The sequence below is a fragment of the Trachurus japonicus genome, chromosome 19 (genome assembly GCF_045865225.1).
Source record: "Trachurus japonicus isolate A0001 chromosome 19, Traja_1.0".
Taxonomy (NCBI): domain Eukaryota; kingdom Metazoa; phylum Chordata; class Actinopteri; order Carangiformes; family Carangidae; genus Trachurus; species Trachurus japonicus.
In genome coordinates, this window is record NC_140925.1 from 17,894,493 (window position 1) to 17,912,651 (window position 18,159).

Consider the following 18,159-nt stretch of genomic DNA (forward strand, 5'->3'; position numbering starts at 1 on the left):
TATAGCTATGGTCAACCTGCTGAATGTAAAGTATCAAATAGGACACATGACAGGCCCGCTAAGTTGTATTTGCTGTTTAAAAGTGACACTTCATAATACCATGTTTCACCTGAAATACTATATAAGAGGCTGCCTCAAACAAAACAGGGAAATGACTGCCCTCTGCAGGACTTACTGTAGTATCACAGGTCTAATGCTCTATCCAACCAGTGTTCCACAACTTAAAGATTGAGTGTGTAATAATTGGCCAGGTGTATTGACAAAATCTGAATATACGACCCATGAATATATTTGTATGAGTGTAATGTATAATCACTATAAAATAAAATGTTTGGTTTTCGTAGCCTTATAATTCTTCTTTTATATATACATATTGCAAGGGTCTTGCTTTAGAGACTGTCGCCATCTTGCACCACCATGTTTGTATGGAAGCCCAAACAGAAAATTCAGCCAGCCAGAGAGCATGTTTCGTACGTTTCACGTGCATAAATAAAGAATTCTAAGACAAATTAATAATCAATAATGTGTACACCACAGCCATTTCCTTTATTGAGTGTGTTCAATTCCTGTAGAAACACTGACTCAAAGAATGGTCATCAAAGATTTTAAAAGATTTTTAAAAAGTAACTGATTTATGAGTATATCTCCATGACATTGTTGTACACTCACAATCACTAAAACACTACACAGATTCTAAAAAAAAATTCCATAGCAAATTCATCCAAAAGTACAAAAAAAAAGCAAAGACGTAAGCAGCATCTATGAGAAAATGGTACACAGAATCTTAATGTTTAGTACAAAGTAAAAATAAAAAAACATATGCAGACATAATTGACATCTGAAAGAAAAGACTACACAGGTTCGAAATGTGTTTTCTCAATGGCAATTACTTTGCATCCAAGAGTACAACATTAATATTAAAATACATTTGAAGACGTAATGACTTCTGTGAGAAAATGCTACGCAGATTCTTTTTTTTTGTCAATAGCAAATATAATGCATACAAGAATACAAAATAAAAAAGCATATGTAATTAACATCCGGGAGAAAATGTTATACAGATTTTAAATGTTTTCTCAACAGCAAATATAATGTATCCAAGAGTATTGGATTGGATACTCCTTTTTTATTTTTATGTGGCTGTCATTAATTCATCCCCTTTACGTGAATTTGTGCTAATTTTCTTACTGGTCATTTTCATACCTGATGTCGTAGGCTACAGGACCCTCCATTGTGAAACCAAGGTAGAAGGATACATCTTCACGACTGTAACCACTGCGGATATCACCAAGGTAAACAGGACGCACCTGCATTTTAAGGTTTCCACCATAGTTGACATAAATGTTTCCATTTTCTGATTTCCCTTTAACCCTCAAAAGCCTCGCCTGGACCTTTGGCTTATTCCATACTTCTCCACTCTGCCATAGCTGGTGTAGGTTACGAGGTTGACAACCTTCGCGACATTGAGAGTTCAAAAGATTATCAATCTCCACTTTCGAAACTATTCGCTTAAGTCCACTTGATTTCCCAAGGAAGAAATGAGCGATAGCACTTCTGGCTGGAAACATGTGAGAGAAGCGTCGATGAAAGGATTTCTTAGCTGATGTGATGTACAGGGTGATGTTTTGATATGATGCCGAGCTGTCAATCCTTCGGTTTTGTGTGGGCCACATGAGCAGCATGGAGAGGTAGATACAAGCTCTGTCCATCTTTTGAATGAGTACCCTCCTTTAGCAGTTCCTCATGTGAGAAGTTCAACCCAAGACATTATATTTGCCTCAGCAAAGTGGAAGAGGGCTTGATATCGTGCAGAACTATGTTTGCCAGAATGGAAGTTGACGGTATCTGTAACTCTCCTCCTGAGGTGGAGTTGTCAATATATTATATTGCCATTTTTTGTTGACAATGTGCTCCATTTCCATTCCACTTTTGTCAGTCAAGCACTGCAGAAGGCTAGCAAAAGAGTCTGCTCGCTTCATTTCCATTGACGCCTGTGGTCCAATAATGTCTGATGGAAGACTCAGTTTTGTGTTTTAACTGGCTGTTTCCAAAGCTTTTCGCCTCTTCTGTGTCATTGAATATTTCAATGTACTTTATTGAAGTACCAGGATACCTTTCGTTTGTGTCTCGCATCAAGGTTTCCAATTGACCTAGGCTTTAGGTAATAAAAAGTAAGTCTGCAAAAAAATGAGAAGATTTCCTTCAGCCTTGGCTTCAAGAAATCGATCATGTCTCATGTTCTACAGGGAACCCAATCCACAAATTCTGTAGTGTCTGTGTGTGCTGTGTATCATATAAACTACTTGCTGGGTAGCGATCTCTAAGGAATTGTAGCCATTCTTATCTTTTTTATATCTGTCACTGACACCAAAAAAGAGGAAGGTTCTTTATTGACATCAAGCAGGGTCAGCATGACTTCTGTCACACCAGCATAGCCTGAAATGTTGTAGGATGTTTGGTTTCTTTTTGGTATGTTGATCAAAGTGGATCCACTTGTTCATGCTTTCTTGGCTTAGCTCCGCTGATACTGGAACGCTTGTACAGCCTTATCTCCTAATGTTAGGTAATTTGGCAATTGCTTATCGGGAGTGTAGATCCCTTAAAATCTTCAAGTTCTTTTTTGAGGTGACTCTTGTAAACTTGTCCGACTGCTATCTGCAAATGTCGGAATTTGAATTTTTTCCCTTGTGCATCCAAAGCCCATTTAAGGGCAGTTGTTAAAGGTCATTTTCTCTACAAACAGAAATATCTTGCCAGTGCTTGCGGGAATTGTTGCACTTAGGTCAAGACACGCTCTGTGGCTCTTTCTAAGACTTCTTTAATTTTACCAGGTCCTACCTCTATCGATGAGCATTTCCTTTCAATCAACGGAGAAAACAAAGTGTCGTTGTCATCTCCTTGTACATTCCTGCGGGCGTTGTGATGAGCATGCTTTGGATGTTTTGAGCAAGGGGAAATTCCTATTCCAGTACATGATTGTAGAGTTTGTCAACAGTTGCAAAACATTAGTAGTTATCTCAGCCAGAGAAAGTTTGTGTTTCTGTGGTAAGAAATTCAAGAACACTTCTTAGCAATCATTTGGTGCAAGAATCGTACTGCTTGATAGGTGCCCATGCTCTTTCAACAGTGAAAGTGATCATCAGTGTGGAATATGGATTCATTTTGTCAGTCAAGTTGTTTCGTGCTTCCACAAAACATTTCTTCATGCCCACTAACTCTTCACACAAAGAAGAGTGACATGGTAAACGATCTGTTGACATAGGTGTTTAGACAAAGCCAGGAATGAGAAAAGCTTACCTGCGTGGGTTGTGGTGTCAAGATCTATTACAATGTTGCTCACCAAATTTGTGATGTAAGTCCTCTACTGAAGTTTTTTGTCATGATTCTCATGAACGCGTTAGAAGGTCTCTGGCTTTTCATGGTTTGTCTTTGAGCTGTTTGAAGCTTCTCTGAAAACCAAACTTCTGCTCTTTAGCTGATAACTTGTTGGTTGATGACCACATTTGCAATGCGGCTATTGTTGGAGCTCTCAACAGGGAAACTGAGTTCTCATCACAGTTCAGAATGTATTACCATATAGACTACTATGTAGCTTCCTATCTTGGCAAGGATGCACTGTTTTAGGTCCTCTACATCATCTCGGTTGTCCACCAAAGGGAGAACAGGTGTATGTCCCGACTGCTCCTGTTTGGCGTTAGGGCACGCCAGATTCATGAACTTGGGCTGCAATTTCATTATTTGTTGCCATGTTGTTTTTAACTAAAAGCACATCTGAACGTATGCCTCAAGTTCCAGAGAACATGCCATTGCAAGAGTTGTTCCTCCACATCCAGGGTGATGGAAAAGATTGATCCACAACACATCGAGATGTATAGGTTTGTGCAGGTGTGATCAGGTCATGTAGCTCACTAAATTTGTCCTCGTTTAATGAATTGCAAACTGCCTTTCATCTCAGAAAGGTGAAAGTTCCAACATGAAACTTGTTCCTCCTCTATAAAAGTCTTCCTCTGATTTCTTTTTGACACGAGTTAAAGGAATCTATTTTTGTTTTCAATTTACTGTGTTTGAGACCCATTCATTTTCAGATCAAAGATGTCCAAAACAGTCATGAGTACTATCTCATCTTTTTTTGTCAGCAGGACTAGAGCTGGAGCCTGTAGATGGTAAGAATATCACTGGACGATTGTGTTTGGGGTCCTCTAAGCTTTTTGATGGTACTTTGATATTTCATTCAGACTCAGTTCATAGATGCATTTACTTGTGATGTCCTCTTTACAAACGACAGTCAACAAGCTGCTGCCAGCGCCTGAATAATCATTAGAGTCTTTGCAGAGGCATAAACATATTGTTGAACCTTCAGTGTGCGATAGATTGCACAGAAGGTCTCCAAGATAGGGCTTGAGACGTCACTTAACTTCTGAATGAAAGAATAATTATCACAAGCAGGTCTTTGGAAAGCAACTCTGGGTTTACAAAGCAAATGAAACCATGTTGGTAACTTTCAACCAGAGCGTATATTTTTTAAGCCATTCACTGTGTGTTAGGTGGCTTTTCTGTGCTCATCCTCCTCATTCACCATCATCCGTTGCAAAAAATCCTACTCTGTTTGTTTAAACAAGTTCAGTTTAGTAATGGACTTGTAGTAAATACTGTCCTGAGTGGTATTCATGTGAGTGGTAGTGCAGATGGGCTATGCGATCTCTTCTGTACAAATTGCATGCTCCAATTCACATCAGATCGGTTCCGTTAGGATCAAAATCAAGTACAGCAAACAACTGTCATTCTTCCTTCAGAAAATCCAATGTGATACCATTGGGCTTGAAGGACATTTTGTGTGTGACAAAACAATAACCTGATGGGGTGTGACATTCTCCAAAATGAGTCCCTTCCACAAGTTATGAGCTGTTTCAAAACCTTTGGCCCTGATGACTTTGGGGGGGTTGTCTTGTTGTCGTTCCTCCTCTGCTTGCTTTCGGTGACTGACATCCAACACTTGTACTTTCTCAGCCAAATTTCGTAGCTTTTCTTGATATATTTCGAGGATTAGTATCTGCTAAAATGTTGATTGACCTCTTGGGCCAACTCGCACAAAAGAGACGAGGTTTTGCATTGCTGTGTCTTTTCCATTGATGCAATACTCAACAGAGTATAGAAAAAATCCTGTTGTGTCTCAGAATAAGTTGGAACTACATCAACCTCAATCACCCATTTGTTTGAAGTTGTTCCATCTTGGGATTGAACCTGTACAAAATGTGGAGGTCTGATGCACATTCTGGCGGAATTTACATGTTTTTCTTCAAAGTATTCACTCAGGCATGGATTCAATACCATCTCATTATATTTTTCAAAAGATGGTGATCTTGTGCCCAACTATTTTTCACCACTGTCCCTGTCCTAGGCTGGTTTTGCACGCCAAAATGAATGTGCCATTGGTTTCGTTGAATTTCATGCAGCTTGCAGCAAAACTGAGAATACATCTTTTGTGAATTCATAAAGAATCTCTCCTTTCACTTGCTTCAATTTGCACTAGGAGAAGCTGGATACCTCATGCACAGGTGTAAAGGAAGGGAAAGATTACTTGGACCAGCTTCTGGAGGAAGAATGTTATTTTCTACGTTGAAAGTTGTTTGGTGTTTCTTTTATCAAAGTGACGAAACTGACATATTGATCTCTTTAATTGTAGAAATTGTTTCATGGCAGTAATGTTGTATGTAATCGTGTGTCATTTGTTGTTTTATGATCTATTACCGATCTTATCCTTTTTTTTGCCATCTTTATTATTTGAACAGAGCTTACGACTTTGAAATTCCTGAGCGTGATGACACGGTTTCATAGTTTCCCTAGATACAATACCATATTTCCAGACACAATCTCCATTTCTTGCTCTTTAGGTGTTCTCACATGTGTCCAAAAGTCCTCTTGAACTTCTCCATCCTGTCGCCATTCATTTTTATTGCTGGAGCGCTCTGGAACACCTAGTTCTAACAATATCAATTTTTCTATGAATAGGAGAACTCAAAGCAAGCGCTTCTGAAACAACTCCTGGTCAGAGTATTTTGCTTGCATATTTCATGTGGTACTCTAAGGGTTTTCATCAGCCAATCTCTGATCGTGTTCTTTGGTCCAGTCCTCAATCAGTGGTGGGAGTTTGCAGGTCACACTCTTCCTGTTACACCAAGATGTTAAGTAAGTGAACAATCAGTGTGTAGTATTGTGACAGCAATTTTCGCTTCCAAATAAAAACTGCTGTTATTAAAACAGAACAGCTATAAAAATACCTGGGGCCTGCCCAACAGGGGACTGTCTTGGGACTTGTGTTTCATTCCTGTAAATTTAAATAATACGAAACTACATTTTAATTATATCAAATTATATTGTTTCATAAAGGTAATCAGTCAATATACATAGCATGCCTTTACAACAAATAATGTTGTTGTTGACCATCTAGTTATGAGGAGACTTGCCTAGCTTCTTCATCTCCAGAGTTAAGGTTTACTCTCCAGTTCCATTGGACACATCACTCTTTTCAGTGACTCACAAGCATCCATTCTGTCTGTCTCGGCACATGGAAGATCGTCTGGAAGATACGAGTAACAAATCTAAACAAAGGAAACCAATCAGCTACATGCCCCCCAGTCATGTGGTCCTGCAACTATAGAGTCACACACACAATTTGCAGACCCAAGCACACAGGAGAGGACAGACGCACATCTGGCACAGCACACAAAAAACCCACAACAGCATGTCCTGATGTAAAAGGCCGTGACAATGCCGGTATGTAAGATCAATATTGAATTTTATGAATTACAGAAAGTTATGTTAACATACAGCTACAAAATAAGCTCCTGTCTTTACAATGTTGATTATTTTTAAAGCAGAAGTAATTGAGCCGGTCGTTTTTTGGCTAACTTTGTTAGTTAGCAGCCCCCGCCCTCTGTCTTTGAACTATTGGTCCTCGTACCTACATCACACATTCACGCGCATCCCTTGGCTGCCCACACAGCCCTTCATGCTGTTTCTCTCTCCTATTGGATAAAAGCTGTGTATGGATTACAGGAAGATATACAAGACCTTTTCTGCCCTCAGCTTATCAGCAGAGTCAGAGTGACTGACAGACCCGTGCTTACGGTACCACACACTTTAATAGTAAGAGTGATATGCCGTCGGAAGATTAAAACTATTTATAGAATTATATTAACACAAATATTCCGCACTACTCTTTGCTTTAAGTGTTCAGGGGTAACAGGTTTTTGTCTCCTGGATAAATTACTTTTAATTATTAATTATTATATTAATTATTACTTATTGTTTCTGTTGCAGTTAATTTAGTATTAATAACAATTAGTAGCTTTGAAAATATGTAATGACAGTTGGGTTGGGCTACTAAGTGTGGTACAGTAATTAATAACCGAAATGAAAACCCGTTTGGCAACAACAGATTGCTTTTAAAAAGGTTTATGGTTGTTAGTCAATTCTTGTGTTTTAAGTTGTTTTGACAACTCAATTAATTTTGTGATTTGAAGGTCTGTGGTTAAACTATAAAGGGTTACAGGTGTTTTGCTTGTGCCATTACACTGGAACCAATCGTTTGGTAGGTTGTGGTTTAAGAAGTGTTTCCTCATGCCAACATGAATTATGTGTTCTTTTAGATTATGTGGTGCCATTGCATATTGATAGAATACACACTTGGAACACCACCACTAATTCTGGGTGGTTCGGATTTGCAACTTCAGTTCCTCATGAATTGATGTTTGCGCGGTGCACATCAATGCTGCCAGTTTCCTAGTTTCTGTTAACACCCTTCTTTATATTATAGTCCATTGTAATGCTGGATATGGATCATTGAAAAAACAAAAACGATGGTGTTGCGCTCTGGAGTGTGCATGCCTGGTTTAATTAAGCATAAGAGACAGTGCGAAAAATAATGACATTAATTCCAATCATACCTTTCCTCTTTCGCTGAAATATAGATGGCTCCTCTCTGGAGAGGTCACTCATCATAGTAGAGGAAACGGCTTGAAGTACTCGCGTTAATCTTTGGCTTGACATCCATCTTTGCTCTGTCTGGGCTGGCATCCCATGACTTTCAATCATTATCTCCTAGAGAGAGAGAGATTGTTCTGTAAATAGTGTATACTTTATACAAACACATCATTAACCATGCATTTTTGAGCAAATATTTTGCGGCTTAGTCAAACTTGCACAAGGCTTTGTACTTGGTGTGGGATATTGACAACATCATCAAAACAATTTATTTAACTTTGGTACAAATATCATATGTACATGCTGACTGTGGCAGTCCTAATTATTCAGATTGAGCTAAAGCAATTTTTGTATTTGTAGAAAACATGACTTGTCGGCCTCTGTTCTATGAAGAACATGAGGGGACCAAAACATAGTGAGATAACATCTGTCTTGAAAAGAAAAAATGCGGAATAGAAACCCAAAACTAGTTATATTGTTTTTACCTCACTGTGCAATGGCCATTTGTATTAGGATGCCCTATCAAGGAATGATCACGATGTCATAACTTCTTGTTCACCACAAGATGAGGTTTAATCTCACCCAAGTCCAAAAAAGAAAAATAACATACAGTAAAAGATGTACAGGCTCTGTCTCACTGTTGTTGTTTAATCCCCTGACATTACGGGAAACGGAATATCCGAGCAAAGAAACAGAGCCCATAGGTGGAATGCTGGGATTTGAGGAAACCTCATGGGCAGCAAGAGTGAGCGCAGCAAATGAGCACGCTGCAGCTGGGCAGCTGATTAGGATCTGCAATAGTTTGATTTTTCTACATGAACTAGCTCCGCAGAGTAGTTATATCACTGAATCGTTACCTACATTGATCCCAATGGGTAAAATAAAGAAGTCTTTTAATTCAACAAGATTTAGTTGGTTGCTTTTACTCCTTAGACATCAGTATGCATCTGATCAAGAAGATGATAATCTGAGACAGTAAAAATATATAAACAAAACCCTATGATATCTTTTATTTTTATTAATTTGATTAGTACGGGGTCATTTCCTAGGGCATTGTGATTTCTTCGTTCCCCCCCACCCCCCATATCATATAAAGTACTTGTGTTTCAATTGTTCTGATGATGTTTCTTAGAACTCCACTCCTTTACCATCTCAGTGCTCCTAGCTGGATGAGTAAACACAGGGTTAACTTAGCCAGTTGACAAAATGTTTAAAAATGTGCAAAATGTACAATGCTGTAACATACACCAATTTTCAACCATATTATTAAAATATACCAAGGCCAACAAATCATGCATTATTACCAACAGATCTCCAGTAAAAGTAAGAGTAAACTTCATCTGATTAAAATGTATTTATCCCAGACAATACTGAATTCCCCTCCCCTTGTTCATAACCCTGAGCTGGGGCATCACAAAAGGGAAGACCACATGAAATAAAACGAAAAGTACGCTTACTGGATATAACTGAAAGGAAACACAAAAAATAAAACAACAAACAAAACACATAAAAAACTAGAATCAGGTCAAACTTTGAGAAATGGTAATTGATTATAATAGGTCATTTGTTAGTATTGTTCTATTACCTCGTACTGTTACGTACAATTATTGTGATTGTCCTCTGTATAGGTAATATTTTCTATGATTCAAGTGTGGCAGAGCGACCTTTGCAGATGTTTTGTTTGCCTGGGCACTACAACTGTCTTTTTTTTCACATTCAATATGGGGGTGCGTATATTGAAGAGACAAACGCAGTAACTTTAATCAAAAGGTGAAGCTTTCAACAGTTGTCTGAACTAAGATTCGTAGGCGACTGTACTGAATTTTGAGCTAAGTCTCAGTTGGAAGGCATCATGTCATAATTTAATTTGTGATAAAATATATTATCTAGCATCTAGAATTAAATTCATTTTGCAAAAAAAACACCATTTACAAACAGTTTATCCCCAAACTTACCTTAGACCACCGTAAATGATAAAATTGCTATTTGCAATCTTCAGCATTATGAATCGAGGCAAAAGTAAAACAGGATTTGCTATTGACATCACACAGATATAATTTATTAAAATGTTAGAGAGAACAAATTTAATGCCATATTTCCCATAGTGGATTGCTCTGGCTTTCTTACCTCTTTGTGTCTCCTTTGTCTTATGATCGCACCTCACGATTCTTGTTTAACTGGCAAATCATGTAATAAACCGTCTAGTTTTGTATTTTAAATATACTAACAAGGATCTACAACATCCCCTAACATTGTCTAGTGACTGTCGATTCTAATACTGTTGAGGACAACACCTGATCACTACTCAAATTTTTTGTTGTAGGGAGTGGCATGTGCGTGAATTTGTGCTAGTGGGTGTGTCAACATCCAGTCAGACGGAACAGAACCTAAATACCAAATCGAGTGTGAAGAAGAAAGCTTCTTTTAGGCCATTCAACTATTTGATGCCAGAGATAAACAAACAGAGAGGAACGACCTTCTGCTCTGACTCAGGCAGCATATTGGGACTAACGCAAACCCAAACAGTGGTTGTGAGTTGAGTCCTAGTAGTGAGTTATTTAAGGTGCATTGAATTCTGAATCAAGTGCAAAGATGTAAAAGCATACATACCGTAACAGCATGTCAAATCAAGCCCCGTGGAAGGGTGGAATGGAAAGACGAGGATGATTCAAGAGAGGAGGGAAAGCAGTGTCAAACAGGGTTTTGGCTCCAAACACCACATGATTAAACTGTCAACCTCGGTATGGCTGACTAAATATGCACTGTGGTTTTTTATTTTTTTGAATGCAAACTGCTTTCAAAATGCAACTGCTTCAAAAAATAATCCTGAGAAATATTGTTGAGGGGATGGGTTATTGTAAATGCTGTGATCGTATTTGCAGTTTGGATGTATTTTAGTATGATTACTGCAATTGTTATGTCGATTCATTGTTTTGATTTGATGTGCTCTCGACGTCATTGGAAATGTGGGTTTACCCTCAATGGCTTTCGAAATCTAAATAAAGGTTGAAGAAAAGAAAAAGAAGGAAAGACTAAGGAAGGATCAGTAGCTCCTTAAAAATGCAGAGATACTGGAGTGGAGAGAATGAGAGATCCAACCATAAAGGGACTCAAACCCTCAATCTTCTGATCCGAAGTCAGACGCCTTGTCCACTAGGGCAAATGGTCACAAATATTTGGTTTTAAACTTTTGATGGACCCACAGTTTGGATTATTATTCATGTGTATCAGCTTGGTTCTGTACAGCGTTTCAAAATGACTGACCCCATTGCCTCGAGCAATGGTATGCTTCACATTGGTTTTCTGTTGAGACAAAAGTGTCCACTGGAACAATCAGGTGAGATGAGACCACCCTCCAACTACATATGGACGTGAGCTCACATACATATAATGTGCCTTTCAGTGCCAGAAAAGAGTGATTTTTTTGGCCAGTATGGGGATCGAACCCATGACCTTGGCGTTATTAGCACCACGCTCTAACCAGCTGAGCTAACCAGCCTTGTTTTCCCACCAATTACTGTACAAAAAGCCAGACACAGTGTAAACCACAGTCAAGCCATCTTCTTTCTTACTGCTTCCTCAAACACTAAACACATTGCTGGACTGAAATACAGCTTTCCTAATAAGGAAAATAAGGCAAAGGTGTTTGTCAGCACCAATCTTTTAACTTTTCACACAGGCTCCAAACACAGAGTTTTACAATTTCAGATACAACAATTGGAACAACAAAATAAATAATTTAAGATTTGAAGCACAGGCACTGCTGGGTGAATTTCTGCTGCCTATCTTTCAAAATAGAGCGAAAGGCTCCAAGTGGGATTAGTTTAGCGAGTTAGTTTCAGCGTCTTTCTGTAAAGTGTTCCATGCCGAAGGGCGGCGGAGCTGAATGCTCTTTTTCCAAATTCAGTCCCTTACCCGGGGAACAGATAAAAAAACAAGGGTTGAACAAGAGCCGCAAAACTCAACCTACTGCTTGTTTCATGCAGTAATATTGCCCGAAATACGAAGGCATCAAGCCTAAAAGACGCCTTAGTAAATTTAAGGTCAACCAATGTACATATCTGCGTGCACTAAGGGGGGGCAGATTTGATTTTGAGTACAACTCACAAAATGATGGGTGAGACGACATACACCCTGTTGACAAAATCCTCAATGCCGTATGATAAAAACAGTTTCTAGAGGCTGGAGACATTTAGAATGACACGTTTCCTAAAATATAGTACATCACTGAAGTACCAAGAATTAGGCATAGGAAGGTTGTTGTCACTAATTTTTTTTTTTAACCTTGAGGGAGAGAAAACACAGGTTTCTATTTTCTGCGAACATAAAATCAACCCAAGTTTCACCCTAAGATTAGTGACCAGCTTGTTTAAGTGGGGTGAAACTTGGGTTTTTGTTCACATGATCACTGTAAACCTTGATGTAGTTGACTGAGGATGGATGAGTGGCTCCTTCAAATACCAGAGATACTGGAGAGGACAGAATGAGAGATCCAACCATGAAGGGACTCGAACCCTCAATCTTCTGGTTCCGAAGTCCAGTGCACTTGTCCATTCAGGACTCCACAATGGTACACAAATCTTGATATTTTAAACTTTTGATGGACCCACAGTTTGGATTATTTATTTCATGTTTATCAGCTTGGTCTGGATTACAGCGTTTCCAAGAAATGACTGAGACATTGCATCAACATTGGAGGGGCAGCTTCACATTGGTTTCTGTTGAGAGAAAGTGTCACTGGAAATAGGTCGAGAAGGAGACCACCTTCCAACTACATATGGACTTGAGCTCACATACATGTAATGTGTCTTTCATGGTCGCTCATATGAGAGTGACTTTTCTGGCCAGTAATGGGGATCGAACCCATGACCTTGGCTGTTATTAAGCACCACGCTTTTAACCAGCTGAGCTAACGCGGCCTTGTTTTCGCACCTATATGCTGTACGAACAAGCAAGACACAGTTGTAAACCACCAGTCACGTGGGGGAGCCATCTTCTTTTCTTATCTGTCTTCCTCAAACACTAAACACATTGCTGGAACTGAAATACAGCTTTCCTAATCAAGGAAAATTAAGGCAAAGGTGGTTTGTCAGCACCAAATCTTTTAACTTTTTCACACAGGCTCCAAACCACCACATGATCACTGTAACACCTTGATCGTAGTTGACTGAAGGACGGATGAGTGGCTCCTTCAAAATACCAGAGGATACTGGAGAGGACAGGAATGACGAGATCCAACCATGAAGGGACTCGAACCCTAAATCTTCTGGATCCGAAGTCTAGACGCCTTTGTCCATTAGGCCCACATGGTCACAAATCTTGGATATTTTAAACTTTTGATGGACCCAGCTGTTTGGGATTATTTACTTATAATGTTTATAAGCTTGGTTCTTTTACAGCGTTTCAAAAATGACTGAGACATTGCACAACATTGGAGAGGCAGCTTCACATTGGTTGCTATGTTGAGAAAAAGTAGTCAGTGGAAATAGGTGAGAGGAGACCCACTTCTCCAACTTACATATGGACTTAGAGCTCACATACAGTGTAATGTGGTCTTTCAGTGTCCATATGAGAGTGGCCGGTGCATAATCTCATTCAGCCCAGGTCATAGTATTTCTTAGGAGGTCTTAAATCGAAAGCAAGTGGAACTTAGTTATTTGTCTAGGAAGACGTTTTCACCTCTCATCCAATGAGCTTCATCAGTTCAATGTAACGCATTCTGACCAGGCTGGGACTGGTCCAACTATCTGGTGTGGAGACTTCAGCTATTTAAACTCGTGTTGTGGGTCGCCGTTCACAAGGGTGATGATGTCAACTGTGTATTCCCATTTGTGGCTCCCACAGAGCCAACGACAGTCGTTTTAAAATGACTGCCTTTGATGGAAGGTTGGTTTCGACTTCGTTAGTGCCCTATTGTGGTTATAACGACAGTCGTTGGAGCACACTTGCCACTTGTGAACAGTGGTTGTTCTTTGGAGGCTAGAATTAGGTTGAATCTCCTGAGGGATGGGATGAAAGGGCAGCATTGTAAATTGGAGATAGGTGGTGTTCTCCTGGCCACCTCCCCTGTTGAGGGATGGTTTTCTCTATACTTTGTACAAAAAATTGCTTCTTTGCCTCCTTTATTCAAATAATCTGTCCTCTCTGTCATAGGATTTGGACATTGCTGTCCTCAAAGGGAAGTGGGCTTTCTCTTTTAGATGTAAATGGAACAGCAGAGTCCGGTATGAGGAGTTTTGCTCTCCTGTGTTGGGCCATGAGTTTAAATGCAGTGGTTGTTTTGTTTCTCCCAATCGTAGAGGTCTTTGCATTCCCCGTTGCATTGGACTGCATACACCAGATTGCTTTTGTGGGTGTGTGGTGTTCTGTCCTTGGGATGTACCAATCTCTCGTCTGAGTGTGTTGCTGGGTTTGAAATACACAGGAATACGGTGTGTGTTAAAGATCCTCCTGAGTGTTTTCGTGATACTCCAGACACATATGGAATGAATATGTTGTATCTCTTGTTTGTCTTTCTCTTCTCAACCACTTTGCTGGTTTTCTTTCTGGAAGCAGCTGCAGTTATCACAAAGGTCCAGCTAGGGTAACCACAAGTTGTGGAGGGCGCCTCTCAGGTGCTTGTTGTTTCTGCCCCTTGGGCCATGTGAGCTGGTGGGCACGTTATCAGACTCTGTGTTGTAAAGTTCTGATAAACCCTCAAGCTTTATGTTCCAGAGGGTGTGTGAAGAGTTGAAAAGTAGTATATTGGTCTGTATGTGTGGGTTTTCTGTATACCCCAATGTGGAAGGCTCCTGTCCTTTTTTCATTAATGGATCGTCACAATCTAAGAAAGGCAGACTATTGTCCTTGACATCCTCTCTGGTGAACTTGATTGTTTTTGTCCACATGAGTTTAATGTGTTTGGTAAAAGCTTGCACCTCTTTGGTTTTGATTTTAATCACATGTGTCGTCCACAGATACCTGAACCAGTGGATCGGTGGTTTTTTCCTTCAAAGGAGTTTAGAGCCTTTTTCTCTACCTCCTCTCATGTACCGGTTTGCCCCACAATCAGGAGGATACTGGTGAACCCATGCACAGCCGTGTTTTTGCCTGTAAAATTTGCCGTTGAACTGGAAGTATGTGGTGTTCACACAAATCCAGAAGCTGGGCAAATATGTTCGGGTTTGATTTTTTGTTCGAGTTTTGCAGGGAGTTTTTTAGTGTGAAGTCGTTCTCTTACTGTGGCCGAAGCCTCCATAGTTGGGATTACAGGTAAAGAGAAAGTCACATCATAGCGTATACCATAGTGTCATCTGGTTCCATATTTTATGTCCCGGACTTTATCCACAAAGTCTTATTTAGAGTTTTGGGATGTGGTGTGGGGCGTTTCCCACCAAAGGAGCCAAGATATTTGAATGTGTTTGGCTATGTTGTAAGCGGACCGAGTGTATGCACTGCTGACACATGGGCCTGAGCGGGGGACCCTTTTTTATGGATATTAGGGAGTCCATATAGGCATGGGGTTGAGTCAATGGGGGTACGCTCGGTAGTATTGTAGTTTTGTTCAAGGACCCCTTCTTTTTGTAATTGTTCGTAGACAATTCATATCACCTTCTTTTTATAGCCACTGGTCGGGTATAGTTTCAGAGTCTGCAATAGTGTTTGAGTCGCTGAGTAGTTGTAGATATCTTAGCCTTTGGGAGTCAGTTGGTATTGAGCACAACTGTGCTATCTACCCTTGTCTGCTGGGAGGATTGTAATGTTTTGGTCTTTGCTACAGAGCCGTCACTGCTATTCCTCTCCTCAATAAGTGAGGTTATGAGGGGGGACACTTAGCCTCGGCCATCACCCGCACGCTGACACTTTTTAACCTTAGCTGAATCTGCCTCAGTTCCGGTTAAGTTGTTTTTCCCTTTAATAGCAGATTCTGTAGCTGTAATCAAAAATCCAATTATAGGTAGCCTCTTTCGGTGTCATGCAAAATTCAGAAGCCTTTTGGCTAGGACTCTTTCTCAGGTTGGGTGAGTTCTTCTGGCAGGACATATTCTTAACCCATCTGTTTTGTGTTCTCTTTCTGTGCTGATATGGTCAGTTTTTTTTGCCCCCAAAATTGGTGAGTATTTCTGTGTTATTGTCAAACACGTCGAGATTGTAAATTGCGGAAATTTCTTGGTTATTCTCTCTTTGCTTTTGTTTATAGTTGTGATTAGTTTGTGCCTTTTGGGTCGAAAATCCACAACTTTCTCCATGATGGAGCTAGGTAAATGTTTTTTCAGTTTAAGCATTTTGGAGTGAGTGGTCATTGTTTTCACTTTTAGCCCCTCGATAGTGAAATTGACCTACTGTCTTATTCGTTCGTTAAGGAGTTGGTTTTGAGCTCTTTTCCATGATTTTCTCTCACTCTATGCCCTCTAAATAGTGGGATTCAAGCGGAGAGCTAGTTGGTGTAAGCCTTTGTTGTCTGTCATCCTCAGGACTGAACCGTAGGTGGTTCCTGTAATCTGCAATTTTCCGAGCCAACCTTTCATGTTCCAGCACCATTCTTAGGGTAGCCAACCCAAATTTGTGTCTTGCAATAGAAGCCCGGTTTGCTCATTATTCTCATTTGGCCCAGGTCAATAGTATTTCAAAGGAGGTTATAATCGAAAAGCAACCTGGATCTTAGTAATTTGGTCTAGGAAGACGTTTCACCTCTCATACCCAAGAGGCTTCATCAGTTCATAGTACGCATCTGACCAGGCTTGGACTGGTCCAACTATCAGAGGTGTGTGAGACTCACTATTTAACCTCTTGTGTGGCGCGCTCAACAAGGGTGATGATGTCACTGGTTCCCATTTGTGCTCCAAGTGCCAACGACAGTCGTTTAAATGACTGCCTTTGATGGAAGTGTTGGTTTCGACTTTCGTTAGTTCCCTATTGTGTTATAACGACAGTCGTTGGAGCCACATTGCCACTTGTGAACTAGTGGTTGTTCTTTGAGGCTCAGATTGTATGAATCTCCTGGGAAGGGATGAAAGGGTCAGCATTGTAAATTGGAGATAGGTGGTGGTCTCAGGCCACCTACCCTGTTGAGGGATAGGTTTCTCCTACTTTTACAAAAAGAGCATTCTTTGTACTCCTCTTTCAAACCATCTGTCCTACTCTGTACTAGGATTATTGGACATTGCTTTCCTCAAAGGATGTGGGCTTTCTCCTTGAGATGTAAATGGACAGCAGCAGGTCCATTCCTGAGGAGTTTGCTCTCGCTGTGTTGGGCCAAGCGTATTATGCAGTGGTTGATTTTGTTTTCTCCAATGTAGAGGTCTTTGCATTCCCTCGTTGCATTGGACTGCACTACACCTGATTGCTTTCTGTGGGTGTGTGGTGTTCTGTCCTTGGCGATGTTACCAATCTCAGTCTGAGGGTGTTGCTGTGGTTTTGAAATACACAGGAATACGGTGTTTGTTAAAGATCCTCCTGAGTTTTTTCTGATACCCAAGACACATATTGAAATACTATGTTGTTTCTCTTGTTTTGTACTTTCTTTCTAACCCACTTCGCTGGTTTTCCTTTCTGGAAGCAGCTGCAGTTGGGGGTTTCACAAATGTCCAGCTAGGGTAACCACAAGTTGTTGAGCGGCGCCTATCAGGTGCTTGTGTTTCTGCCTTGGGCCTTGTGAGCTGGTGGGCACGTTATCAGCTCTGTGTTGTAAAGTTTCTGATAACCCCAAGCGTATGTTCCAGAGGAGTGGTGAGAGTCGAAAAGTAGTAATATTGGTCCTGTATGTGTGGGTTTTCTGTATACCCCAATGTGAGGGCTCCTGTTCCTTATTATTCATATGGACGGTCACAATCTAAAGAAAGCAGAGACTATTGTTCCCTTGACATCCTCATCTGGTGTAACCTTGATCGTTTTGTACCCACTGATGTTAATGTGTTTGTAAAGGCTTGCACCTCTTTGTGTTATTGGATTTTACACCCATGTGACGTCCACATACCTGAACCAGTGGCTCGGTGGTATTCTCCTTCAAAGGAGGTTTAGAAGCCTTTTTACTCTACCTCCTCCATGTATCAGCTTTGTCCACAATAGGGGTACTGAGTGAACACCATGGCACAGCCGGGGTATTTTGCTGTAAAATTTGCCGTTGAACGGGAATTATGTGGTTGTTCAGGCACAAATCCAGAAGCAGGCAAATTTGTTTGGGTTTGAGTTGAGTTG

At 40.3% G+C, this 18,159-nt stretch overlaps 1 non-coding gene and 1 pseudogene across 1 annotated transcript; both read right to left on the reverse strand.

The window, feature by feature from the left end:
- Window positions 1-1,184: 1,184 nt before the first annotated feature.
- LOC146967694 (sterile alpha motif domain-containing protein 9-like) lies at window positions 1,185-16,503 on the reverse strand (annotated as a pseudogene).
- Window positions 11,409-11,482, reverse strand: trnai-aau (transfer RNA isoleucine (anticodon AAU)). The gene has a single exon. It is a non-coding gene; the product is annotated as a tRNA-Ile (tRNA).
- Window positions 16,504-18,159: the final 1,656 nt, after the last annotated feature.